This window comes from Panthera pardus, unplaced genomic scaffold, assembly GCF_024362965.1.
Source record: "Panthera pardus isolate Hobbes unplaced genomic scaffold, ASM2436296v1 HiC_scaffold_13, whole genome shotgun sequence".
Taxonomy (NCBI): Eukaryota; Metazoa; Chordata; class Mammalia; order Carnivora; family Felidae; genus Panthera; species Panthera pardus.
Window position 1 is genome coordinate 189,004,926 of NW_026526688.1, and position 27,976 is coordinate 189,032,901.

At 36.7% G+C, this 27,976-nt stretch overlaps 1 long non-coding RNA gene across 1 annotated transcript; it reads left to right on the forward strand.

Annotated features, from left to right (window-relative positions):
* Positions 1-1,200: 1,200 nt before the first annotated feature.
* Positions 1,201-27,183, forward strand: LOC109269609 (uncharacterized). The gene is made up of 6 exons (XR_002081167.2): positions 1,201-1,273; positions 3,851-3,976; positions 4,311-4,578; positions 23,806-23,901; positions 24,720-24,913; positions 27,040-27,183. It is a non-coding gene; the product is annotated as an uncharacterized LOC109269609 (long non-coding RNA).
* The last annotated feature ends 793 nt before the right edge of the window (positions 27,184-27,976 follow it).

Genomic DNA, 27,976 nt, shown 5'->3' on the forward strand with positions numbered 1-27,976 from the left:
CAGGGTTTAACTTGAAGATTTTGAGAAATAACACTAAAACACAGTAACTATTTCAAAACCTTCTATAAAGGTCAAATAGATACTTTCGATGCCAAAATATTCTAGAACTGGAAAGTGACAAATATATTAGAACACCCACGGAGAAACCTGTTTTCACTTTAGAGTAAATATTTTTTTCTCACAAAAATATTGTTGCGTTGAATGGTAGAAAACTGCCAAAATTTAGAGGAAGTTAAGCAATATCAGAATGCAATTAAAAATAAATTAGTCATAGCTGTGATCAAGGGGCTTTCCGAACTGCACTTGAGAAGATCAGAAAAATTAACACGAAACTGCCATTGAAGAGCAAAACTTACTTGTACAATTTTAAATAAGAGCTTAAAAATTGAAGATACAAAATGATATTGGCTCTTTTTAAATATGTTCCTTCAGCCTATACCAAATTAACTAATCTATAAATCAGAATATTTGATCTTCGGCTTACAGAGTCATCAACACCGGAAAGTCTAGAATATCTTAAAGTCAACATATTGTCAAGGTTTTAATGTTTTGGTGACAAGATAATAAAATGATCCAAACAAGATTTATTTAACCCAGCAAATAGCAATTTTGCCCCATATTAACATTATATTGATATTGTTTTCCAAGTGTACTTTATAGCCCTAAGGAAAACCTTAAAGAATGAGAATTGGATTTTAACTTGGAAAAACAGCTGAAACTTACCAGTTGGAAAATTTCATTGAAATATAAGAGATTTTCTTTACTTTAGGTTTTTACTTAAATTCTAGTTAGTTAACATACAGTATAATATTGGTTTCAGGAGAATTTAGTGATTCATCACTTACATACAACACCCAGTACTCATCCCAACAAACACCCTCCTTAATGTCCATCAGCCATTTAGCCCATCCCCCTCCACCAATCCTGAATTTGCTCTCTGTAGTTAAGAGTCTCTTATGGTTTGCCTTCCTCTGTTTTTTCCCCTTCCCCATGTCCATCTGGTTTTGTTTCTTAAATTCCACATATGAGCTAGAGTGTATTATGCTAAGTGAAATAAGTCAGTAAGAGAAATACAAGAGATTTTAAGCGAGCTCCTCTTGTGAACTTTTCTCCAACATCAAGTGAAGCAGTTTTCTGCTTTACCTGGAGATGGAAGTTGGTAGAATGTTGGCAGGCCCCTAATCCCATAGTTATGGAGAACGCCAGTTGAACTGCCTTTCTAGGCTGCCAGACTCCTCCCAAGCCACATCATCTGGAGTAGTGACCTGAGAAGGTAAATCAGTGGGTTTCTAGAGCTGCTTGCACCCCTCCAGGCAATGCCAGTGAATTTGACCATGGGATTCAGTTCATTCTCTCTTTCTGCTACCGTGTGGTGCTGCCTACATTTCTTTCCATCCTTTAGAAACCCCTCATGGGAAGTCACTGTCTATTTCTTGCTCCTGGAGACACTGTGGGGTTGCTGCAGGACCTCAGGGCTGATAACCAATTGTCTCAATTCGAATCTTGACTCCACCATCTTCTCCTTTAATTGGAACCTTGGGGAACTTGCTTCCTCAAATTAAGCCTCAGTTTACTCATCTGTTAAAATGTATGTGACTGTGAAATGACCTAAACTCCAGGGCTGTTGAGGAAAGAAGACAGTTTAATGCAATATGGTATGGGTTGAATCCACGTAAATGATTGATACCTACTGAGATGTATTCTGCGAGCAACCCCTGTTCTCTTGACCTTGTTATACAACTCTTCCCCCAAATGTACCCATATTGGATATCATTTCACCTGGGACTCTCAAATGAACAAAATAATTGAATCTAACAAACTGTTATGATTTCTTTAACATTTTCACTTGAAAACTCCTTCTCGGCTCAAATGTAACCTACTCTGTGAGGCCTCCTCAAGCCAAGTGAGGAACATTTCTGCCCTTATCTGGTCATCCCTTCAGCGACCATTGCCTACATTGTTTCTCATCAATCCCTAATAAATACTTCTCTTTCTTCCACAAAACTAGTAACTCAAAGGCAAGGTGTTTGTCTTCAGCTCTATCTTCAGGGACAAAATATAACAGTTAATCATATACGTTAAGTAAACTAACGACTATGATAACAAATTAATAGCTGAAAACCTTGTCATGATTTCACGTTTTTGTGAAATCACATCCAAGTGTTAACTCAATCAGGTAAGAATTATTATACGGATGGTAGAGCCAGCTGGCTTGGTGTAGGGCAATCCCTACCTTAAAAAAAATCTTTCATAAGACTTGGTGATAATGGCTAGATTTCAGGCATTTCGGATGCTTTGAGAGAACCAAAAGTTAGCACTCTCACCTTTAAGAAATGGGACAAAGAAGTAAGGTAGCTGGAGCCTACAGTATTTATTACAGAAGCACCTGATATTGGAGACTGTGTTTAATATTTGTGATTTTATTCCTAATCCTCAACTACAGAAGTGGCTTGACTACACACCTTATCACAAAGGGCTTGTCCCATTTTAAGACTGAAAACACAGTATTAGCTTCTCAAAAAGTAAATATTTGACGACTGGATCAAGAATGAATGGATTTCATTAGGACCCTAAGTATGGAGATATGTGTCCAAACTACAAAGGGTATTATTATTTGAAGGAGAGAAGACAGAAGAGGGGGTGGCTGGACAACGAATTAAAACAGGAGACTGCCTTCTCTTCCTCCTCTAACATCTTTAATGGGAATTACCAAGTGTTCTTTTTATGCTGGTAGACAACCCAGGGGAGAGGGAGAAGTTAAACGTACTCGAAGAAGGGGGATAACCAAAAAGATAGAATCTTAGGGAAGACAAAAAAAAAGTTAGTAAGTTAATAAGTTAAAAGTTAATAAGAACATTTGGGAGCTTAAACTTGAAAAGATGAGGGAACACTTCCTTCATTAAATAGAGGAGAAAGGAAAGGCTGTGGTGGGGAAAGCCAAGTAGAGTTTAGATGATCATGGGAAGAGCTTCCTTTTTGATTGCTTCTGTTTCCACCATAAAGTATGGGAGTTGGGTTGGGGGTGGGGTTGCTGGGGAAAGGACGTAGGAAATTTTAAGGGAAAAACAAGATATAAAATATTGTGAGTTATGGGAAAGAATAAGAGTACTAGAAGAATGTAATAGGCTATAGGGAAGATTTGAAGACTCCATTAAGAACTGGTGACTTTCTTAGCATAAGATCCACATACCTAGAAAATTAAAAGTTGGCTGTTTCTAATTTCAATGGGAGTTATATCTATTTAAGCATTAATTGGATGCTTCAATTTTTATTTTATTTTTTATTAAAAAAACTTCTAAATGTTTATTTATTTTTGAGAGAGGGAGAGAGAGAGAGAGAGAGAGAGAGGCAGAGAGAGAGGAAGATACAGAAATGAAAGCGGGGCTCAAACCCACAAATTGTGAGATCATGACCTGATCAAATTCAGATGCTTAACTGACTGAGCCACCCAGGTGCCCCGCCTTTTTAAAATTTTTAAATGTTTATTTATTTTTGAGAGAGAGAGATAGAGAGAGAGAGAGAGAACGCATGTGAGCGGGGGAGAGCGCAAGCTTCAATTGTTACAGAAACTTACAACTATGCTTTGAGCAGACCAAGTCAAAGGGAAAAGAGAAAGAAACTCAGGAGTATACTAATATCACTTTTAACTTATACTGCTTTTAAGGCACACCTAGAGAAAGATCTCTGGGTTTTCGTAAGATGTCTGAGAACTTTTAAGTAAAATATTAAAATTTTTGAAGCCTGAAAAAAGTAAATAAAATATAATTTAAAAATTGGGAACATGAATTTGAATTGTAGCTTACTTCTCTGGCCTATAAGAAGTTTTCCTCATCTACAACCCTTTCCCAAGGCTACAGGTGCAGGTTAGGCAGAGGAATACTTTGCCCCAGAATTCAAGAATTCACTAGCAACTGCTGCAGGTATTCTGGAGTGTTCTAGAAGAGCTGCACATACAGGATAACCACAAAGGGGACAGGTAAGGAAATGTTAATTGACTCCTCTCTCTCTCCCTCTCTTTTGGCCCTATCCTAATTCAGGATCATGTAACTTTTATCCATATTATTATGTTGGTCTCCATTTTTCAAAGTAAAATGTCTCTAATCTAGCTGGATTAAAATCATTGAATGGTTTTCCACTGCATTCACAACAAAGATCCTGAATTATGGTCCTGAACATCTGGCTCTTGCCTCCCTCTCCACACCCAACTCCTACTACCTACTCCTCACTCTACCACAGTGTCTTTTCTCAGGGCCTTGAAGAAGCCATGTTCTCTCAAGGCCTCAGGGCCTTTGCTTTGTTATATTACCCAGAGTTTTCCAGAGAAACTGAACCAACAGGAAGTGTGTGTATGTACAAACAAGGAGAGAGAGAGCACTTTGTTTGAAAGAATTGGCTCACATAATTGTGGGATCTGGAAAGTCTGTAATCTGCAAGGCAACCAGCAGGCTGGAGACCCACAGAAGAGTTGACATTGAATCTTCCAGTGTGAAAGCCTTTTGGAGGAAGAATTCCTTCTCAAGAGACCTTAGCCTTTTCTCTCACACCTTCAGCCGCCTGGATGAGGCCCATCCACATTATGTAAGTTAATCTACTTTACTCAAAGTTCACTGATTTAAATGTTAATCTGATCTAAAAATGCCTTGACAGTAACATCTAGACTAGTGTTTGGCCAAAAACTGGGTACCATGAGCTACCCAACTTGACACACGCAAGTAACCTTCACACCCATGACACCACTTCTGCCCACAATGCTCTTTCACGCTTCTACCTCTTGACTAAATTGTCACTTGTCTGGCCTTCTTGACCACTTCCTCCCTAACTGGGTTATATCCTTCTGTTATAGGCTCGTAGAAAGCCCTGTATTTCTCCATCACAGGCATGATTTAAAATTTTTCTTCATGTTTATTTATTTATTTAGTTAGTTAGTTAGTGACTGAGTGAGAGAAGAAGGAGCAGAGAGAGAGGGAGAGAGTCCAAGCAGGTTCCATGCTCAGCATGGAGCCCAACACAAGGCTCAATCCCATGACGGCGAGATCATGACCTGAGCTGAAATCCAGAGTATGAAGCTTAACCAAACAAGCTACTCAAGAGCCCCTACCACAGGCATGATTTAATTCATAATGTATTTGATTCCTGTTTGGCTCTGTCTTGTCATGAATATAGAAGCCACACCTAATTGTTCACCACTATGTTTGCTGGTCCCAGGCACCATGTTGTACAAAGTGTATGCTCAGTCAAAACCAATAAGCACAAGAAATTTCCATATGTCTACCAAGTGGAATTTATAATGTATTTATAATCATCACTCACTTGTTTCAAATGTTTCATCCATAATAATTATAAATAATAGACTAGTAACATTTACCAGGTGCTTTCAGTTTGTAAATACTCAATGTTAACTTATCCTATCAGATACCTCTTTTGCACCATTTTAAATCCTCTCAACCTTATTGTCTCTGAGGCTCTTGACCACCATTCCACTCTAGGCTTGGTCCTTGTAAAACCAATTTCTCTGGGGCAAACCTACTGCACTTACCTCATGCCTGGTTATTCCATTTCTCCCCTCCAGCCCCAGGGTTCTTCTCTCTGTGGCTGCTGAGACATGATTGTTTCAAGACCCATGAGGCTCCCATACTTGCCCAACCTAAAAATGTGGGAGAGATGAAGTGCTGAGGGTGAGGAACGAAACTTGGACCAATAGAAAGGGACAAAAGACAAAGTCTTCCCCCCTTCCCCAACCCACCAGTCCCAAAATATAATAGTGCACAAGGCCCCTTGGGAGATGGTCCCATGAGACTCAGTAGTCACACAACATGATACCTGGGACTGACCAGAAGTCAGATACAACCCCCCCCGCCGCCAGCCATTTCTGCTCTTTCCTTTCTTGCCTCACTGCCCTTGTCCTTCATTCTGGATTTCCTGGCTTTAGACTCCTCTGTATAGTCTTAATGCATCAGCTTTTGTACTAGGTTCTGTTTTTTAGAGCACCTGGGCTTAGACATTCATTTCATTTTCACAACTGGAGGATGAGATCCAGTTTGTGTTTTAAATGCTCATCTTGGTGCAGTGTGCTAACAGATTGGAGGGGGAGAAGGGAGGAAGTGGGGAACTAAGGAATTTATGGCAATGGTCCCAGTGAAAGATGATGGTGCTAAGGAAAAGAATGCCAGCTGTAAAAATGGAAAAAAGTGAACAAGTTTGAGATATCGCTTCCTCTTCCTTCATAGTCCTTTTCATGTGAACTGCCATTATGTATTTGCATACTTGCCTATTCTACTATGAATGCTCTATCTGTAGGAATTGCTAGCATGCTTCAGAAACATAGTATATTTCTGTTGTATGAATGAGACAGCATGATAATTCCAGACACTCAGGAAAACAGCAATAGGTTGTTCAGAAGGTTACAGTGAACTAACTCCAGGGAGGAAAACAAATATATATATATATTCCATATATATATATATATATATATATATATATGGAAAAATGGAATATATATATATATTCCATATATATATGGAAAAATGGAATATATATATGTATATATGTATATATATACATATTATACACATATAGATATAGATATACACACACACACACACATATATATATATATATATATATATATATATATATATATGATGTGTTGATAGGAAAAGGGGCAGATGTTCATTGTTATGACAGGACAACAAAAAAAATAAAGACTGTCTCAGGCAAAATCTGGATGTGTGTTCATACTAAGCATATGTCTACTGCATGTAACTTACTCTGAACTTTGAAAGTATAGTAGTCCAATAATTCTGTTAACTAAAGTAGATTTCTAACAGAAGCTGTATTTGCCAAGAGTTTATTAGCTATTAGTCTCCATCGCTGAATATAAAACGTGAAATTTTTGTTAAATTATTATCCATTAAAAGAAGTAAACACGGACATAATCAGGAGAGGAATACTTTTTAAGCCCTCCTGGCTGAACTTAGCAATTTTGAAAGCAGTAGAGACTAGCTTCTAATAGCCCTGGAGTCAGGCAGAATATGACTTTTAAATCTCTTACTCCATTTACTTTTTACTTAACCATTTAGGGCTTCATGTCTGTATCATGAAAACTAGCATAATGATATTCTAATTGTTACAACACTTTGACCGTGACAGGAAGTTTACTCCTGGGTGAAGCCAAAGTAACAACAACGGGACTTATTGATTCATTTATTCCTTCATTCAGCAAATAGTTGCTGGGGCCCACTATGCAATAGGCATGTTCTTGATACCGGGATACAGTGGTGAAGAAGCAGGCCAATCTACCGCTCGTGTGACACTCAGACACTTGTGGAAGAGGCGGAGAAATTACACAGAGGAACCAGCCATCATAGATAGTGGCAGATGTGGTTGATTTCTGTGAGCAAACAGGCAGATGAAGGGTAGAGAGAGTGATAGAAAGTACACGTTTAGAAGAGTGACCGATAGGACTTCTCCGAGGAGTTGGATATTTGAGCAGAGGCCTGAAGAGAGTGAAGGGGGTAGTGATGAGAATAGCTGAGGGTCTGGGGGGGGGGGGTAGTGGGGGTGGGGGGCAGTTCAAGCAGAGGGAACAGCAAGTGCAATGGCCTCTGTGAGAGTCAGTTTGGCCTCTTCAAAGCAAATCAGGAGCTTCAGAGGAGTGAGCAAGGCAGGAAGAATGATGAGATGACTGTGAAAACACGAGTTGTTGAGTAGGAAGGGCCCCAGGAAAGACTTGGTTCAGAGTTTAAGCTCAAGTGTGATGTCACTCAAACTTGTTTTCTCTCCATCTCTTGGCTTTATTTCCTCCTGTCTGTTTCCATTGTCAGGCAAGCTTCCTCCTCCTGGTGTCCAGATCCATCTGGGGCTCTAGGTGTCCTGGATTCATTGGAAAGAGGGTCACCCTCTGCCTAGTAGCTCCTGCAAAACCTTTAGCTAATCTGTAATTTGGCCAACTTCTATCTACAGCCATCTCTACAAAAATCCTAGGACCAGCAATTGATTCTATGTCCTCGACTTTGGCCACTCAACCTGTACATCTATCTGGGTCGAAGAAGTGGAGTAAGAATAGAGCAGGGATGCAAAAGCAGGGTAAGGCACTGTGCTCAAACAAAAATCCAGAGCTATTAAAGGATATAGGGTGAATGGATGCTGGATGAAAACAATTCCACTACACAGGGGAACCATAATAACTTCTATCATCATTATCAGTACTACTATTATCAATAATGGGAGAAAGGCATGGTAATTAAGTTATGTACCACATCGTTTAGTGTTTATTTTCACTTTAGGTTAGCAACACAGCAAACTTTATGTGGTTCTTTTTCTTTATTTATTTTTGAGAGAGAGACAGAGCGTAAGCAGGGGAGAAGCAGAGATAGAGGGAGACACAGGATCCGATGCAGGCTCCAGGGCCTCAGCTGTCAGCAGAGAGCCCGACGCAGGGCTCAAACTCATGAACTATGAGATCATGACCCGAGCCGAAGTTGGACGCTCAACCAACTGAGCCACCCAGGTGCCCCATATGTGGTACTTTTTAAAATATGGGTTAATTTCTTCACAAGGAATCTTCTACAAAAAAATAACTTTTAATCTTTCAAAAATTCCAGAGTAAAGAGTCTCATCGTTTATTGCTAATTAGAACCAGATGGAACCGCCCAATGATTGCATATAGTAGTATTCTGGCAGCCTTATTTGGAAAATTTCAGTACATCCACTGATTACTGAGGGGATAGCCAGGCTGACCTTACCTCTATAAAAGCATATTACACAATACAGTGGCCTGTGATAGAAAATTGTGAGCATGGACTCAATATATCTTTTTTCTCTTGAGAAAAAAAGAAAGACAAACATATTATGAAATGGTTAATTCAATTAACCAGATAAAAATAGTTTTTAATCTGTCAGGTAAATATTAACATTTAATGAAAGGTGAAAATTTGCCCCACAGGCCTTAGGTTTGTCAGACCTTTGATACTTTTAGTGTCTCATTTACTTGAGAGTTTAGATAAACTATGTGGAAAATATCAACCACATAATTCTGTTGGGCAAAGCCCAAATTATTGAAATAGTATTGCTTGTCAATTTAGACCTTAAATTGTACTTTTAGATAAAGTTAGCATATTTTCAGCTTTATAATACTCATGTATATGTAAAAACCTTACAACATTAAAAAGTAAAACAAGTTTATTCATTTCAAAATAATTTCTTTAATTCCACATAAGCACATACTGTAAACAGTGGAAAGATTTAAACCATATTTGTAGTTTGGAAAATTGGCCTTTACACAATGGTTTGGCTCAAAAACCACATTTTCAGATTTTGGTTTCAATATGGTTATTTGTGCTCATGCATTTACTTCTCACTCTTCAAATATTGAAGTTACACAAGGAGTCTAAAAATAAGAATATATCTATCAATGCATTGGAAACTGAGATTTCCATGAAAGACTGAGAATCTTTGAGAAATTGTTGGAAAATACCAAGCAGATAGAGGCAAAGGAGAGGTCCATGTTTTCGGTAGGTGGGTAGTATTTCTCACTGAAAAATGTGAAAAATAAAAATCTAATCTTGGAATGATAACGACTGGAGGGAAGATTTAGCTGCTTAGATAATCTGGAGATGAGTACTATTTGTCCAAGTTCTTTCCACTCAAGTAACTTGCCACAGCAGATTTTTTTTCAGACCTCTCTTGATGTACTACAAATGCAGAAACAACTGTCTGTTGAAGTAGTAAGGAATTTACCTAAAGGCTTAGCTGCATAATATATTTCCCTTTTCCATTCGAAAATGCAATTCAAAACTAATTATTGGCCACCTTACAGGCTAGAGTGGGCCAGAAATCAGTCACCTGCTTTAGTGGCTGGACAGGACCTGCTAGAAAAGGAGAAACGCATCCTTCCCTATGCCTGTGGCCATCTGGATCTCCAATCTAGCACAGTCAAACCACAGAAAATACCAACATTCTTTTCCTCTTTCACAGGGGATGAAAACTTAAACACAATCTCTGAAAATAAACACAAGTCATATTTCTAGGCAAACATAGATCTTCTGTTTAAGAATATGCATAAAAAAAAGATCACCAGGTATGTGAAAAGACTCAGTAGTCCAAAAGAAAACAGTGCTGAAAAATCCATACAAATACAATCCTGTGATATGGACTTACCATGAAACAGGAAAAAAAGCCCCAAAAGGCCTTCCATCTTGTATTCACAACAAAATCTGAGAACGTTGTATGTACCAACATGGAACAATCTGAGATTAAGAACCCTTGTTTCTGAGGAAAATCATCATTTCTAAATTTGTTTTTTAAATTTATTTATTTTTGACAGAGACAGAGTGTGAGCATGACCTGGGGAGGGGCAGAAAGAGAGGGAGACACAGAATCTGAAGCAGGCTCCAGGTTCCAAGCTGTCAGCAGAAAGCCCCACGCGGGTCCCCAACCCACGAACCATGAGATCATGATCTGGGCCAAAGTCGGATGCTCAACCGACTGAGCCACCCAGGTGCCCCATTTCTAAAATTTTTAAAACAAATCTCAGACAGATGAGGAGATGTCTTGTAAGTGACCATCTCAATTAGTGGCTTAGAAAATAAAGAGAGTCTCCCAGAAGTAAACAAAAATGAAAAAGGAGGAAAGATAAGTCTCTGAGAGTGGAGCTCTAAGAAACCCAATATATTTATAAGATAAATACCAGATGATAAATGGAAAAGAAACAAAAATCAAAGAAATAATAGAAAAAACTTTTTTTTAGAGGAAGGAAGACTATAACTGTAATTTTAAAGAGAATTTTTTTAATGTTTATTTTTGAGAGAATGAGAGACAGAGCACAAGGGGCAGAGAGCGACAGAGACACAGAACCCGAAGCAGGCTCTAGGCTCTGAGCTGTCAGTACAGAGCCCAACACGGGACTGGAACTTAGAGCCCTGAGATCGTGACCTGAGCCAAAGTCAGAAGCTTAACTGACTGAGCCACCTAGGTGCCCCTATAATTATAGCATTTAAAGGAACTACTTGATGCAAAGTAAATTAATGAAGAATACAAGAAAAACATATGTACATATATGTTTTATTTATTTATTTATTTATTTATTTGTAATTTAAGAGATAAATAACAGTTTCAGCAAGCATCCATTGTGGAGAAGGGGAAGTTAAGATGTTACCTTCAAAGGGAAAAATCTAGGTAATTACTTCTCTAAGAAAAGCAAGGAGACAATGGAGCAGTATCAACAGAGATTTTAGAAAAAAATGTTTGCAACCCCAACATTTCATATATTCATTAAAGATAATGCTCAGTTTTGTGACCAGAATTTGTCTGTACCTTCAAATTTCCATTTTAGTCTTCAGTTTTAGTCAGGCACATTTCTTAACTTTCCTTGAAATTGTGTGTGTCTATGTGGCTATTATCTTTCTATTGGTCCAAAGAAATGTGACTGGAAGTGTTTAAACTTCCATTTTCTCCTTTCTCTCTCTTTTCCTCCATTCTTCTGCTTAGAAAATGGATCTGGGGTGCCTGAGTGGCTCAGTCATTAAGCTATGGACTCTTGATTTTGGCTCAGGTCATAATCTCATTCGTGGAATCGAGTCCCACCTTGAGCTCTGTGCTGACAGCATGGAGCCTGCTTGGGATTCTCTCCCTCTTCCCCTCCCCTGCTCACATTCTGTGTGTGTATGTGTGTGTGTGTCTCAAAATAAATACACATTTAAAAAAAAATGGGTCTGATGGCTGACACTTGGGCAGCCATATTTTTAATTTCTTTTTTTTAATGTTAATTTATTTTGGGAAGAGAGAGAGAAAGAGATAGAGCACAAGTGGGGGAGAGGCAGAGAGAGAGAGGGAGATGCAGATCCAAACAAGTTCCAGGCTCTGAGCTGTCAGCACAGAGCCCCACCAGGGCTTGAACTCATGAACTGAACTCAGGAACCGTGAGATCTGACCTAAGCCTCCCCTGGGCAGCTATCTTGGGTCACATGTATGATGGATGCTCCCAGGATGGCAGAGCATAAAATCTGAATCACCAACAAAATTCATGGAGCTTTCAGGTCAGGTTGGGATTCCTATGCCCAGACTTCTTTTATATGAGATGGAAATAAATTTTAATGTGTTTAAAGCCATTGTTTACTTGTTTTTCTCTTAGATGTAGTCAAACCTGATCTTAACTGATATGATATACACATTAGAAAACAAATTTCATGTGATTGTAAATATTCATAGAATAAGAACCGAATAACTTTCCTGAAAAAAATTATTTAGAAAAATATTCTAGCTTTCTGAGAAATGAATGTAAATAATGAGCTCAAATATGGGCAAAACTGGTTGTAGCAGAAGTGGCCAGAGGCACAGCAAAACTTGGGAGTTGATTACCAAACAATTGTTAAAATGGATACAATACAGATGCTAAGTGTGTAATATAACAATTACACCAATACTAATAATCTGGTTCTAAAAGTCAAGATTATTCTACAACATGTGGAAATTATGGAATGTGGAGGAGGGAGATACAGCACACACACTGCTCATTTGATGAGCCAGGATCAGTGATTTCATTCTAAACCAAATCATTCCATTGGAAGAGAAATAGAGATTCACATTTTTCAGTATATAGGCATCCACAACCAGAATGAAAACAAGTAAAGTTTTTATACTTTTTCAGATAATATAAAGCAATAGAAACATTGGAGTTACGAAAAGGATTTGCACAGAAGAGATGGAACAGCCGGGCAGCAGAAATAGCCAGAAATTTAGCATAAGGTGATAGAAGTAAGGCTTCATTAGTCAGAACAATCTGGAGTGCAAGTGAGACAAATTTGACTCTAAGTTCACAAACACAGTTGAGATTTGTTTAAGCCAAAGTGTAGAATTTACTGCTTCATGGTTTTGAAAACCTCAGCGGTCCAAAAATTCCTGGTGCTCATTTTCAAATGAGGAGTCTCTTACCCTTCATCTCTTCCGGCTTCTTTGTGGAATTTATAAACTCCTTTTACAAAAGTTAAAGAGTCTGGCTAGGTTAAAAAAAAATTGTTAGAAATATGACAAGTGCACTACAACAATGAAATTATTTATTTATTTATTTATTTATTTATTTAGAGAGAAAGAGATCATGCATGTGCACAACTGTGAGCATGCACGCAACCTGGGAAGGGGCAGAGAGAGAGGGAGGGAGAAAGAATCCAAAGATGTTCCATGCCCAGTGTGGAGCCTGACATGGGCCCAATCTCACAACCCTGAGATCATGACCTGAGTTGAAACCAAGAGCCAGACACTTAATCCACTGAACCACCCAGGATCCCCAGTAAGTGAATATTTTTAAAGGGAGTGGACAAATACTGCGTAAATTCAAATTAAAAAAAAAAAAAAAAGAACTACTATTACATATCAAAGAAAATTGAATTTAGATAAAATATAAAATGACTAAATACTAGCTGTAAATGTTCAAATGACAACATAGTTTGTGATTATAAAACAAGTTAGCACCAACAACAAATTTAGACAAAACTTCAATTATAGTAAGAAGCTTGGTCTTTGACAGAAAAGGAGGCAAAATATAAACTGAAAAACTGAATTTCATAATTCATAAACTTGACTTGGTATACTGCAGCTATCATAGAAAACACACATTACTAAAATATATATATGTATATATATGTATATATTAAACATTTGCACAGAGAAATTGAATTTTAGCTCCTAGCATATCTTTACAATAAATCTACAAAATTATAAATTGCATGCTCCATATTCGTTGTCCTGAAATACAAAAGCTTGGAGACTAATAAAGCATAAACACACTCTTACAAATAAAACCAACTGGAGACAAAGTAAGATTTTCCTAAATCAACTTTTTTAAATCAAAGAGAAAATGAAAATTTCATATATATTTATATATATATGCAAATATACATGTATATATTACATGTGTAAAGATATTAAATTATACCAAAATGACAATACTACTGCTACATATCGAGACTTCACAGAAGTTGTCAAAGATGTACTCGTAAGAAAAGAAAAGACGCTAAGTGCTTTTACAACAAACAGCAAAAAGTGTGGATGATGTATATAACATCAGAAGCTAGGAAAAATAATAAAATAAAAAGGATTGATAATGTTAAAAAATTTATAAATGATATAGTAAATAAATGAGGCTAATGCCTCAGAAAGAGCTTACCTTCATTTATTTATTTTATGGATGAATTTTTTTCAAGATTTCCAACAACAAATATTTGCTATACTTTTAAAGATGTTTTTTTAAAAAAGGAAACATATTACCAGTCCATTACTGAAAAGTATAATAATAATGAAAATAATATTTGACCAAGAAAGTTGAAAAAAAAGCCATGACAATCCACTTTACATATATGGATTCAAAAATCTTGAAAAAACTACATAAATAATAAATAATCTATAATGATAAAAATACATTAATAATAAATAATTAACAAATATATAATGAAAAAATAATATGTAATGATAAAATATGTTATTGTAATAATACACTGGATAAAGTAATTGTTAGCATTAGATGCTGACTTGACTAGACTATATGGTGCGCAGATATTTGGCTAAATGTTGTTTCTAGGTGTGTCTGTAAGGGTGTTTCTGGATGAGGTAAGCATTTGGAATTGGTACACTGAGAAAAGCCCCTTGCCCCCCCCCCCCCCACCATTTGGGTGGGCCTCATCCAATCAGTTAAAGGCTTAAATAGACTAAAAGGCTGAGTAAGAAAAAGTTCTTCCTGCTAATGATCTTCAAGCTGAGACATTGGTCTTCTCCTCCCTTTGGATGCAGATTTGGACTAGAGAGAGTGAGAGAGCTTGAGGGACAGAGAGAAAGAGGGAGATAGAGGATCCGAAGTGGGCTCTGTGCTAACAGTAGAGAAACCCATGGGGCTCGAACCCATGATGTGTGAGATCATGACTTGGGCCAAAGCCAGACGTTTAACTGACTGAGCCACCCAGGTGCCCCATATACTATTATTTTCAAGTAATACATTGTCTACTAGGAAAACACTAGAAAGTCCATTTAGGAAGTAGTATAAAATGTTAGGTAGTTCAGAAAAATGATTGACTTAAAAATAAATGCAAAGTTTAGTGGCTTTCTTATAATACAGATTATCTAAACCAAGGGTTAATGGACAAATAAAAAGTCTATAAGTAGACTTCAAAAGATTTCCCATGCAAAATTTTGTGTAGGCATTTTACTGGGACAAGTTTTGAGAGATTTCATCAGGTCTTCAAAGAGTCTGTAAGTTAAAACAATTAAAGACACATCAACATACCAACAGTAATCCGCAGGAGACAAAATTGGGGGAAAATAGCAACAAATACCTAAAATTGACTTATTTTTAGAGTCTATTTGAATACAAACAAAACCATCTGAAATCTTATATAAGGCAAGAAAAGACAAGTATAAATATATACCTGGATACATTATATCACCATATGGGAGACTGAATATTTTAATGATGTAAATTCTCCTCCAAATGGGCAGTAGTCCACATATATATGTAACATATATACATGTATATAAAATACCATAAAGTTTAAAGACCAATGATGAATGATGCAATGTATATTGGAGTGAAATATATATCATATGCACAGTATACTCACTGATATAAATAATACAGTATTGGCTTAAAATTAGTTAATGTTAATTATATTCGATAATTTTATAATTAATAAATACATAATATAACATTATATATGCATTATATATGCCATACTTAACTCATGAAAAGATCCTACAACTCTTGAACTCTTGAACACTGGGCACTGTGTTCAATAAAAAATATCCAAATCAAAAAATAAGCGTGAATATAAAAGGATAATTCAAAAGAGAGGAAAGACTCAACAAACATATGGACATAATAAGTAATAAAAAGAATGTATGTAAAGAAATATGTGGGATACCATTTTTAGTGAAAGTCCCACCACTAACCCTTTACTCCCTACTGTCTATTCCTTATTTCATTCTTCTTCATAGCAAAACTAACTTCTAAAAAACTGTGTGTGTTACCTAACATACTATAACATGTATTTTCTATTTGTTAGTTTTTATGTTTCTTTCTACTAGAATGTAAGCTCACTGAAGGCAGAGATTGCCTATATGATGATTGCTGACTCTCAGAACTTAGAAAAGAGACTACACTCCAGTAGGCTCTCAGTAAATATTTTTAAAATCAATATCAGATTGTCAAAACTTAAATGAATGATAATGCCTGGTATTGATAAGGTTTTGGAGAAATGAACATTCTTGTATACTATTCTGTGGATAAACTGATAAATTTCTGCTGAACATATTTACTACGTACATATCATCATGCATTACATTATATAATATGTATAATAATGTATATACATACATTATATATTTCTATTTTATATATATGCAATATGTATGCTATAAACATATAAGTGAATATAGCAATTATCATCTAGGAGTTTATGAGGAAGTAATCATAGGACAAGAACAATATATTTGTTTAAATATATTTATCGTAGGATTATTTCCAAGTGCAAAATTTGGGAAGCAATATATATTTACTAATAGGAGATTGTTTAAATCAGTAGTATCTAAATTTATGCTTTGAATTACTATTCAGCTACCAAATAAATAGTATAGTATTTCCAATTGTGTGTGTGTGTGTGTGTGTGTGTGTGTGTGTGTGTGTGTATGGTGGGTACAAAGGTAGGAAATATTTTTGAAAAATTATTGAACATGTTAACAATAGCTATGTCAAGATGACGCTGGAATTTTTAATATTTCATGAGTTATAAAATTATATTTTTAAAACAAAAAGTTCTAATTTTTTTCAAGTGATTTTATATAACTTTAAAAATCTTAAACATTTTGGTACGTGGGTATGGGTGTGGGTTTGTGATCTGTTCACACTTTTAGATATTTATCTTTTGTAGGAATAAGAGAAATAGAGGGGCAATTCTCCATTTTGCCTTTTAAAAAGAACTTCACTTATTTCTTTCATACTTATACTACTTATATTATTTGGATTTACTCACTATGAAAAGTAGAATTATTGCTTGTGCCTATAACCATATATATAGTATATTTCAGATTCTAGGTAATGCTTGAGGGCTATGTCTCAAAGAGTCATGTTTTCTGTACTTACAATTAAATAAATCTTTTTAGACAGTAACTTATTATCCTTATTAAAAATTCCCATACAAGTGGTGTATATGTATATACACACATATACACACACACATAATTGAATATTACTAAGCCATATAAAAGAATGAGATCTTGTCATCTGCAAGATGAACTTAGAAAGTATTATGCTAAGTGAAATAAAGTGGACAAAGACAAACACCACCTTATATTTTACTCGTGGGATTTAAGAAACAAAACAAATGAACAAATGAAGAAAAAAAGAGATAAGCAATATAACAGGGTCTTACATACAGAGACAAACTGGTGGTTGCCTTAGGGACAGTGGGTAGGGGGATGGGTGAAGTAGATTAAAGGGGATTAAGAGTATATTTATCGTGATGAACACTGGGCAATGCATTCAATTGTTGGATCATTCTATGGTACATCCAAAACTAATATAATACTGTATGTTAGCTCTACTTCAATTAAGGAAACCCTCTATAGGGGGGGGCAGGGTGGCTCAGTTGGTTAAGTGTCCAACTCTTGATTTCCGCTCAGGTCACGATCTCATGGTTGGTGGGATTGAGCCCCATGTAGGGATGTGCACTGCTCATGCTCTCTCTCTCTCTTTCAAAATAAATAAATAAGCTTAAAAAAATAAAAATAAATAAAAAATGTTCTGTAGAAAAATAAAAATAAGCAAAATATCTGTCAGCAGGGCTCACCTTGCGTTAAAGGGAAATTATTTTTTAAATTGAAACGTAAATAAATAAGGGGTGTCTGGGTGGCTCAGTTGGTTAAGCGTCTGACTTCAGCTCAGGTCACGATATCAGGGTTTGGTTCATGAGTTTGAGCCCCATGTCAGGCTCTCTGCTGTCAGCATGGAGCCTGCTTCGGATCCCCTGTCCCCCTCTCTCTTCGCCCCTTCCCTGCTAGCGCCCTCTCTCAAGAATAAATAAACATTTAAAAACAAATAAATAAACAGTTGCCACACAAATTAAATCTAGGGCTGTATGACAAACTGCAGCATTTTTTGCTGTACTGTGTAGTCCCCAAGGCCCCTTCTCTCTCTGAGATTCTGTAAATCTCTGCAGCGTGCTCCCACAATGCTGCATAAAGACTTGCATCAGAGAGACCTCGTTCATGCCTGTTTTGCCTTCAGGCCCAGAAACCCAGCAACAGCATGAGTAAGGAGAGAGAGAGAGACACTTCAGCTTTAAGATTGTACTCATGAAATATTTACTATTACTTTCCTCCCATAGCATGGTCCTTAACTAAACTAAGTTTTCTTCACTTATATTTTTTTCGAATATTTCATTGTTTTGAAACTGCATAAAGACCAATGTGTATAATTAAGTTATCTTAATACTTTATTGCTTTGGTTTATTGCTTGTTTGTTTTTGTTTTGGGTTTTATTTTGGTCAGCATCCAGGGCAAAAACAAATGACACTCATGATAAGTGATTTGCAGAGATTTTAGTAAAGAGACTAATTACAAAGGTGTAAGCAGGGTGTAGAGAAACCAGCAATAGAATGTGGGTCTCCAGCCTAGCACCCTTGGGAGCCACTTCTACCCCTAAGCCCTGAAGTATCAAGATAAGGAAGTGGGGGGTCTCTGTGTAGAGGGCCACCTGGCAGCCGTTGTCTTTAGTAGGAGGGCAGAACCAACATAGGGCACTTGGGTACGTGGAGGGGAAGAGAGTAGGGAGGCCAGGGAATAAATATCTCAGTCTCTCTGTCCTCTCACTGTCTGATCTCCTCTTGGTACCTCCCACTGAGCAAACTCAACTAGAAACAGAGAACTTGGAGCCCTCGACATTCTGCACAGCCATAAGCAGCATGGACAGGGCACCAGAGCAGGTGGGAAAAGCTGGTGGATGCATTTGCAGATGGAAAAAGAAGATGTCCGATACATTATGCATTCCATTATTCTGAACCAAAAGAAAACTAATAAGCAGATATTCAAAAAGAGAAATGTATAAAATAAAAGCAAGAGTCCTCTGGACACCCAGTTCTATCCCCAGGGATATAGTTTTATATGCACCCGTCCAAACAAACAAACAAACACACACAAACCATATTTTAATTTATGCATGTGATGAGATATCCCCTTTTAACACCAAATCATTATGATTTTTAGTTACATTTTAAAAGAACTTAATAAGTACATTGCGATTTATGAAAAACAGTAAGGACTTTTGGTGGACCAAAACTTATGTAAACAAATAAACAAACAAAATCTCTATGCTCTTTGATACCCTCTCTAACATCATAGATGGACCCCTTGCCTACCTAGGCTTTAGGTCTGTTCCATCTTTCTGCAATGGTGTCATTACAATGTCACCCCATCCATAAAGCCATTCCATACTGTCTCATCTAGGGATACTTGTAGGATTTGGTCCTTATCTATGTCATGTTACCCACTACTTTCTACCTTGTTTTCAGATTTTATGTGTAAATATTGGGGCGCCTGGGTAGCTCAGTCGGTTAAGCGTCTGACTCCTGATTTTGACTCAGGTCATGATCTCACGTTTCCTAAGATAGAGCCCCGTTTTGGCTCTGCGCTGATGGTGTGGAGCCTGCTTGGGATTCTGTCGCTCCCTCTCTCTTAGCTCCTCCCCCACACGCATGCTCTCTCTCTCTCTCTCTCAAAATAAATAAATAAACATTAAGAAAAATATTATAGTTGTAAGTATCATCTACTGTACTAGTATTAGATTTAAACTTTTTTGGGGGGGGTAATTGAAACCTGATTTAAAATTGTATCTCCCGAAGTCTGAGTGGAAATCTTGTCAGAGTGTGGAGGGAAGGGCAGCACACAGGAGTCATGAGCTCTAAGTTCACATCCTGGCTTGGTCTCCTCGGTGTTGTGGCCTTGGGCCAGAGCCTGCCATCTTCAAAGCAGAGATGCAGTAAGATTCAATAATTAGGTAGAACAATTTAAGTGGAAAAGAAAAAAAAAAAAGAATTACTAACAAAGACAAAAGGAGACTTAGATTTACAGAGAGAACAAACACAGCTACCACTTGGACAACACATGGTGAATGAATAAATTAACGCATTTTAGCTTTACTTATCTACAAGTTGTAGAAGAATGTCATTTCAGTCTACACTACACCAGAAAGATGAGCAGGCTTTTAATTTATAAGCAGGTCACAATAAAAGTGCATTTCTGCAACCTGATTGATTTTCTCTATTTTTATAATTTTGCTTCAAACATCTGTGTACTCAATTATCTCAACCCGGACCCAATTCTCACCTGTACCATGATTTTGTCTTAGTTTTTGTTTTTCATTTAATTTTTAAAGTTTATTTATTTATTTTGAGAGAGAGAGACAGAGACAGAAAGCACAAATGGGGTAGGGGCAAAGAGAGAAGGAGAGAGAATCCCAAGCAGGCTCCGTGCCGTCAGCACAGAGCCCAACATGGGGCTTGAACTCACAAACCATGAGATCATGACCTGAGCTGAAACCAAGAGTCAGACACTTAACTGACTGAGCCACCCGGGTGCCTTTGTCATAGTTTTTTATATCAAATTTTCTACTCTAAATTCTGAAAGTATTGCTTTTCTATCCGTGATGATATGAGAAAGCTTACATAAGGGAAGCCATACCTTACTGCACTGTCTCCACTTTGTCCTATACATATTCTTTTCACAACTATTTTTATATAACAAATTATCAATAATTGTCTTACATACAAAAGCACTTGTGCACGTGTAGGTCAACAGCACTCCTGATGTCATGACACATAGGGGATTAGATCTGGCAATGTCTTGGCATAACTGTTCCGCCACACTGACAATGCTATGTAGGCCTTGGAATTGCTAAATGAAGATTTCACAGAGAAACTTCAGAGTAAGCTAAAAACCAAATAAATAGAGCAATTTAAAATGCTAAATGGCCTTATTTCTTCATCCTGCTCCTTATGCTCCTCCCCCTCCTCTTCTTTTTCCTCTTTTATTATGAGCCAGGGAAACTTCTCAAATTTTGTCTCCTATTACACTTTGATATGTCAGTGAAGATCACATGGTAAAAATCATAGGGTCTTCTTCTGGGTTTCTGACGCTAAACTTACTATTAACAGCAAGAAGAAGAGGATGAGAATGAACAATGACTTCTCGTTTAAGGTCATAAGAAAGTTGTAAGATCATTCTTGGACTAAGACCATTATACCAAAACATCCATAGTAAAAGGCAAAGCATTTAATAGGTGGAAATCATTGAATGGACACTAACAACAACCCAATTAATTATTTGTAATCTGTCTTTTCAAGAAGTGCAATGATTGAATTAAGAATGAAAATTGTAAAGAAGTCAAAACGTACAAACTTCCTGTTATAAAATAATAAGTCATAGGGATGTAATTAATGTACAGCACAGTGACTATAGTTAATACTGTATTGCATATTTAAAAGTAGCCAGAAGAGTGGATCTTGAAATCAGTTATCATCATGAGAAAAAAAATTATAACCATGTATGGTGATGGATGCTAACCAGACTTACCGTGGTGATCTTGCCACCATATATACAATTACCGAATCATTACATTGTACATTTAAAACTAATATAATCTTGAATGTCAATTACAGTTCAATAACAAAAGAAGAAAAAGGGAGACTTGTAACATTTGTTGAAAACCTATAAAACTTTTATTTAATTTTATGCTGTCTTCATAGAGTGGATGTTGAAAATTCTTAATTAAAAATACCAAACAAACACACCTAAAGACACTTCAGCCCAAGCATCAGCTGATCTATGAAAGGCTTTTCATGCTGTGGCCACCACCAGTCTCTCATCTTGAATCGCTCTAATACCTTCACTTTGCCCTCAAACACCAGAGAAGATTTTAAAGTTCTACTGAAATGCTGTACTATTTCATGCCTCTGTGGCTTTCCTAAAGGCAACATAATGGCAACATCATAGGGTCTTTCTTGAGAACTCCATCACCCCATCAGTACATTAGGACATTATCCCGAGAATCCTGGGAAGCAGCTGAGAAGGTTAAACTAAGATGTAAAACACCATTATTACAATTCAATTTAGAATGATCATTCTGTGCATGGTTTATAAAATGTAAAGGAAGATTGTCACCAAGACACCAGGTAGGACACAGTTGTCCTAACCAATGTGAGAATCGTGGGAGCCTGAACTAAGGGAGTTTTTTAAGACCAAAGAAAAATGAATAAATTCACAATACATAGGACCCAGTGCTAAATCATGTATGGGGCTAGGTAAAAGGAATCATACAGTAGTGTCTAAATTTCTGGCTTCAACAACCTGAACAGAGGTTTCCTTCCTGTGCTAAGGAATATAGAAGTAGAATGTTGGATGTTTTGCAGTTATACTACGTTACTTTTGATAAGTATTTGTAGGGACTACAGATGTCCTTCACTCAGTCTTGGTCTCAGGTTAAAAAGGAAGCAAATGCTGTCACAGACATAGGGATTTATAGTAATGCCCCCTTATCCTTGGGGATATGTTTTAAGACCCTCAATAGATGCCTGAAATCATATAGTATCAAATCCTATGTATAGTATGTTTCTTTTTCTCTGCATACATATATTTATATGATAAAGTTGAATATATAAATTAGGAACAGTAAGAGATTAACAACAGCAACTAATCATAAATGGAACAATTACCACAATATACTGTGATACAAGCTTTGTGAATCTGGTCTCTTTTTCTCTGAAAGTATCTAACAGTACTTTCCTCGTCCTTTTCCTTGTGATGATGTGACATGATAAAGACTGCCCACATGATGAGATGAAGTGAAGTGAATGATGTAGGCTTTGTGAGGTAGCTTAGGTTACTACCGACCTTCTGATATATGTGGGAAGGAGAACCATCTGCTTCTGGATCGCAGTTGACTGACGGTAACTGAAACCGCAGAAAGCAAAACCGCGGAGGAGAGGGCACTGCTGTATTAGCAATGACTCAAAAAACAGACATCCAACCTGTTCCGTAATTGTAAACAAGTCTGGCTGTCTGTCCTTTTGGGGAACCCTACAACAGCTTGCATAAAATGTTCACTGGAGGCAAAAGTGCTAATGTTCTAGCAGCAGGATTTAGCTAACCATCTATTTGGAGGGAGTTGTCCCAGAATCTTCTGGTTAGTTCTTGGATTTAAGCCAAGAGGACTATTCCTAGAGGCACAGACCTCTCTTTAGCTTCTTAAAAATATTTTCCAGCTCATTTAAATGACTTGAATACCACTAATTTCATAAATAAAATCTCTTTTTTAACATCCATTATGCTAGTTAACAAAACCTCTGATCTTGTTGGGAAACAAAGAGAGTTGAATCACTTGAAGCAACCATATCTTTTAATTAAATGCCAAGACTCACCCTGGGAGTATTTTCTAGATTAGGGCCAACTGACTACCTCTGGGGTGTGGATGAAAACTAACACGCACATCACACTGACAATGCTGAAGTGGTTTAAGCAGATGGCAGACAACGTAACGGAGGAAAAATGATGTGTTCAGTTTGGGACATGCTTACCGCAGGTGGCAAGTGAAGATAGTTGAGTAAATGTTTAATTATACGGATCTGATATGTGGAAAAAATTTATAGATGCATATTCAATTTGGAAATCCCTAGAGTGTGATGTTTTTCTATTTTTGCTCATAAAAAAAAAAGTAGAGCACAAAGATAGCACTTATTTATCCATTTTTTTCTTTTACTCAACATTTGTTTTAAGTGTCCATTATGTGCCAGATGCTGTGTTTGGTCCAAGAATAGGAAGTCAACGTCACAGACCCTTCTTTCAAAAAGCTCACGTCTAGGGAGAGTATGAGTAAGTACGTATAAGTAATATGATTTAGGTGGGTTAATAGAAAGTAGTCTCTTCCCATTGCAATAAACAACTGTAATTGAGAACACACTCATTTCTTAGAATTTAACCTTTTGCCATAAAATGGCAAATAAAACTGGTAAAATTGTAAAGACGATTATGCAAACTGCACCTTAATACATCTTAGAATTTGGGAAAACTGCCTCCAGAATGGGTTAGGCAGGAGATAACAAATGTTTGTTAGGATATGGAGCAAAAGTGTGTTATGGGTGCTCTGTCGGTGGCAGCTGAAATTGGTACTGCTACAGTGGAACACAGTGTGGAGGCTCCTCAAAAAATTAAAAATAGAACCACCGTGTAATTCAGCGATCCCACTTCTGGTTATCTATCCTAAGGAAAGGAAATCACTCTCAGGAAGGGATATCTGCATTCCCACGTTCGCTGCGGCACAATTTACAATAGCCAAGGCATGGAAACAATCTAAGCATCCGCTGGCAGATGAACAGATATAGAAAATGTAAGATTACATAGAATGGAAATCCTGGCGTTTGCAACAACGTGGATGGATCTTGAGGGCATTGTACATGGAGACTGTAGTTAACAATGCTGTGTTGTATCCATGGAAGTTGCTGTGAGAACGGTTTTAAAGTTGTCACCATAATAACGATAAAATGGCAATTATGTGAGGGGAAGGGTATATTAACTAACCTTATACGTGTAAAAATACATGTATTAACGAACCAACATACACGTGTATCAAATCATCACAGCGTACACCTTAAACTTACACAATATTATATGTCAATTATATCTCAAAAAAGCTGAAGAAAAAGAGAATGACTGAAAGCTATGTATAAAAGGGGGAATTTGAAGAACCAGAGCAACAACCTATAGCATAGATCATGGGACATAGCTCGCAATAATTCCCCCGTATTTGCCACAAAAGGGCTTCATTTCCTAAAGAAGCAAACGGTTGTAGATGAGCCTCCAGGTGCTACAAGAGAGCAGTAGCTGGGTGAGTAATGACATTTTTTCCATATTAAACAATTTTAACAGAGAATTAATTGACCTATGGTTTAAATTAATGGGATTACATAATGTTTATTGAGTTCCCCAGAGGGGGAAAATTGAGGTGCAAAATTTGCCCTTGAAATTGTAAAATAAGGAAAATAAATGAATATACATACACATATGTACACATACACACACATACATTTTCATTCCACATGTGTGTATATTTATTATATTTTTTTATGAGAATGGAAAACCCACCTGTTTTAAGTTCTGAAAAACATCTTGAATGCCTAACAAATATTACCAAATTTCCAAACTGTTTCACCAATCACTGTTTCTTAATTTTATAACTTAGGTGGATATCAAGGGAAATTTAATCCTTGTGTTTCTGATTCTTTTGCATTCGTTCCTCCCCCCCCCCCCAAGTGTTTCATAGGAACCATTTGAAATCTGAAGGGACTTAGAGGTCTTTTGTTTTAAGCACATTTAAGATGGTTTATTCAGTTAAGTAGCATTTTGTCAGGATCAAATGGATATGAAACTCAAAAGCCTTAAATTATTTTGAAACTTTGAAGACTGATAAACATCATCAATATTTATTTAGCACTTTTAGGTCTACTCTAGTCAAAAATGTAAATATACCAAAGGGATCTTAGAGCACTTAACTATTTTTTTTAATTACACTTTCTTTTTCTTTATGAGAAAGCAACAAAAATTAGTATAAACAACCATTTGAACAAACACTGAATTGGACCTTACATGGTATGAGCTGAAGGTCCTGGTCATCGTCTAAATATGACAAGTGAGACTGCTTATCCTGACATTCAAGATTATCTGATCCTTAACCAGCTACTGCTCCCTGAATGGTCCACAGGGAAAACATATGTAGGAGAACTGTTCCTAGCAAAGGACCAGTCTGTTTGATCATTAAGAACTTTGATTCCCAAGTCTGACACAAAATTCTATGATCCAAGCTGAATCCTGTAAATGATGCTTTTAGCCTAAGGAGAAAGTTCTGCATTACATGGGCTCTGGGTCAAACTGAGGTTTGTATTTTTGATTCTACCATTTACTAACGATAGGATCTTAAGTGAGATATGTAATAGCTTAAAGTCATTAGATTCTTTAGATGAAACATTAGGATAATCACAGTTCCTACTTATTATGGTATCTGTAATTTATCTTAAAATATTTTAGTATAGGTGCAGTTAATAGTACATTCAGGAATGATACACACCAGAAAGCCATACTGAGAAGAAGCTAATTGAATTCTGTTGTTGATAGCTCAATCAACATAATATACTTTAATTAGCATGGTGAATGTCAGAAATAAGTTGTTATATCTGTAAGATCGGTGACTTGGTAATTAGCATTGACGAATGCTAGAAATGTGCTTTATGAAGAAAAATTAAAGTTTCAAGATACATGGATTGGCTTAAATATTAAAAGAAAACACTACCAATGCACTCCATCTTTGGGTAAATAAGACAAAAGAATCTAAGGAGTTCAGTAGGTTTTACCTTCGCTGTTAGTGTCCATATGATTTCTAACTTTTTCTTGGGGGGGTGGTAAATTGATTCCAACTTAGTGTTAATGAAACTCTGCCTTTATATCATCATCTGCCTTAAACAGCCTACTGCTTCATGTTGGAGGTAACTAAAAAGACAGACTTGGGGTTCATCAAAACTACCGAATAGGTCATGTGAACCGTTCTGTATCTGCTTGCTAATAATACTTATTTAATTAATGATTTTATTATGTGGCAGAATTTGATATGAGATTTGCTTATGTTAGAGAGGTTGTGAGAAAGTAGCTAAGTCACATATCTCAGATTGCTACTGTGGACATTATGTACCTCACAGAATAAAAGAGTTATTTTGCATTACCTAATTGGCTTATTGAAGTCATAAGGCAACCTTATATGATAGAGATGAGAAATAAGGAAGATATCCATATTGAGCACTCTGGACAGTTATTGGTGCAGAGTCAGAGCTCAGGAAATAGTTACTACTATGAGTGCTAAAGTGATCTGGAACCAAAATAAGCCATACGCCTTCTACTTCCTCCAATACGTGCCTGCGTGTCAGATTTTATCACCTACTTCAGGGAAAGCCTTTTCTTTTTCAGAAAGAACATGAGAGTTTTTGCCTACGCATAGGCAAAGATGGTTCCAGCTACCCATCTCGGACCTTCTCAGACCAAGCAGAGCTGCAGCCTCTGGGCTTGTCTTACCTTGTAATGCATTTGGAAAGCACCATATTCTCAGGAATAGAAAAGGTAGGAGCCAGGGAGAGGTTGTATTTCTCTAGCCCTGAGAAACTAGGAAGTCCTGATAGGTCCTGTAACATGCCCAGTAAATTCCTGAGCCTCAGAACGAAGGCTTCATAAGACATTGTGGAATTTAACCAATTTAACTTGTTTAGTCAGAACAGAAGGAGAGTGTGGGGGTGGGGGAGAGGACTTCCTTTTCCAAAACAAAAAGAAGCACTGAAAAGGTCTACCTGTGGTTTGAGTGATGTGATGCATTAAATTATATATAATTTATATATATAATGCATATATACATACACATAATATACACACATACATGTACATATATATATGAATATATATACATATACATCATACAAAATATATGGCTATATGAAAATATAGACAACTAGAATGTGATTGTTTAATTTTTGGTGCTTTGAAGTACTTTACTTTTTTAAAAAAAATTTTTAATATTTATTTTCGAGGAGAAAGGGGAGGGGCAGAGAGAGGGAGACACAGAACTTGATGCTGGTGAACTCACCAACTGTGAGATCATGACCTAAGCTCAAGTCAGATGCCTAACTGATAGCCACCCAGGTGCCCCAGAAGTATTTCACTTCTTTATGCAAACAACTGTACTTGTCCAATGGATATATATAATTAAAATGCTGGCAATCAGTCCACCAAAAAAATGAGATTTTTTTGTATTGTGTTTCCTTTCTTGTTTGTTTGTTTGTTTGTTTAATATGCGTTCTCCTGAGAAGACCAAATTAAAGCCAGAGTAAGGCCGCAGGAATACTTTGTCAAAATC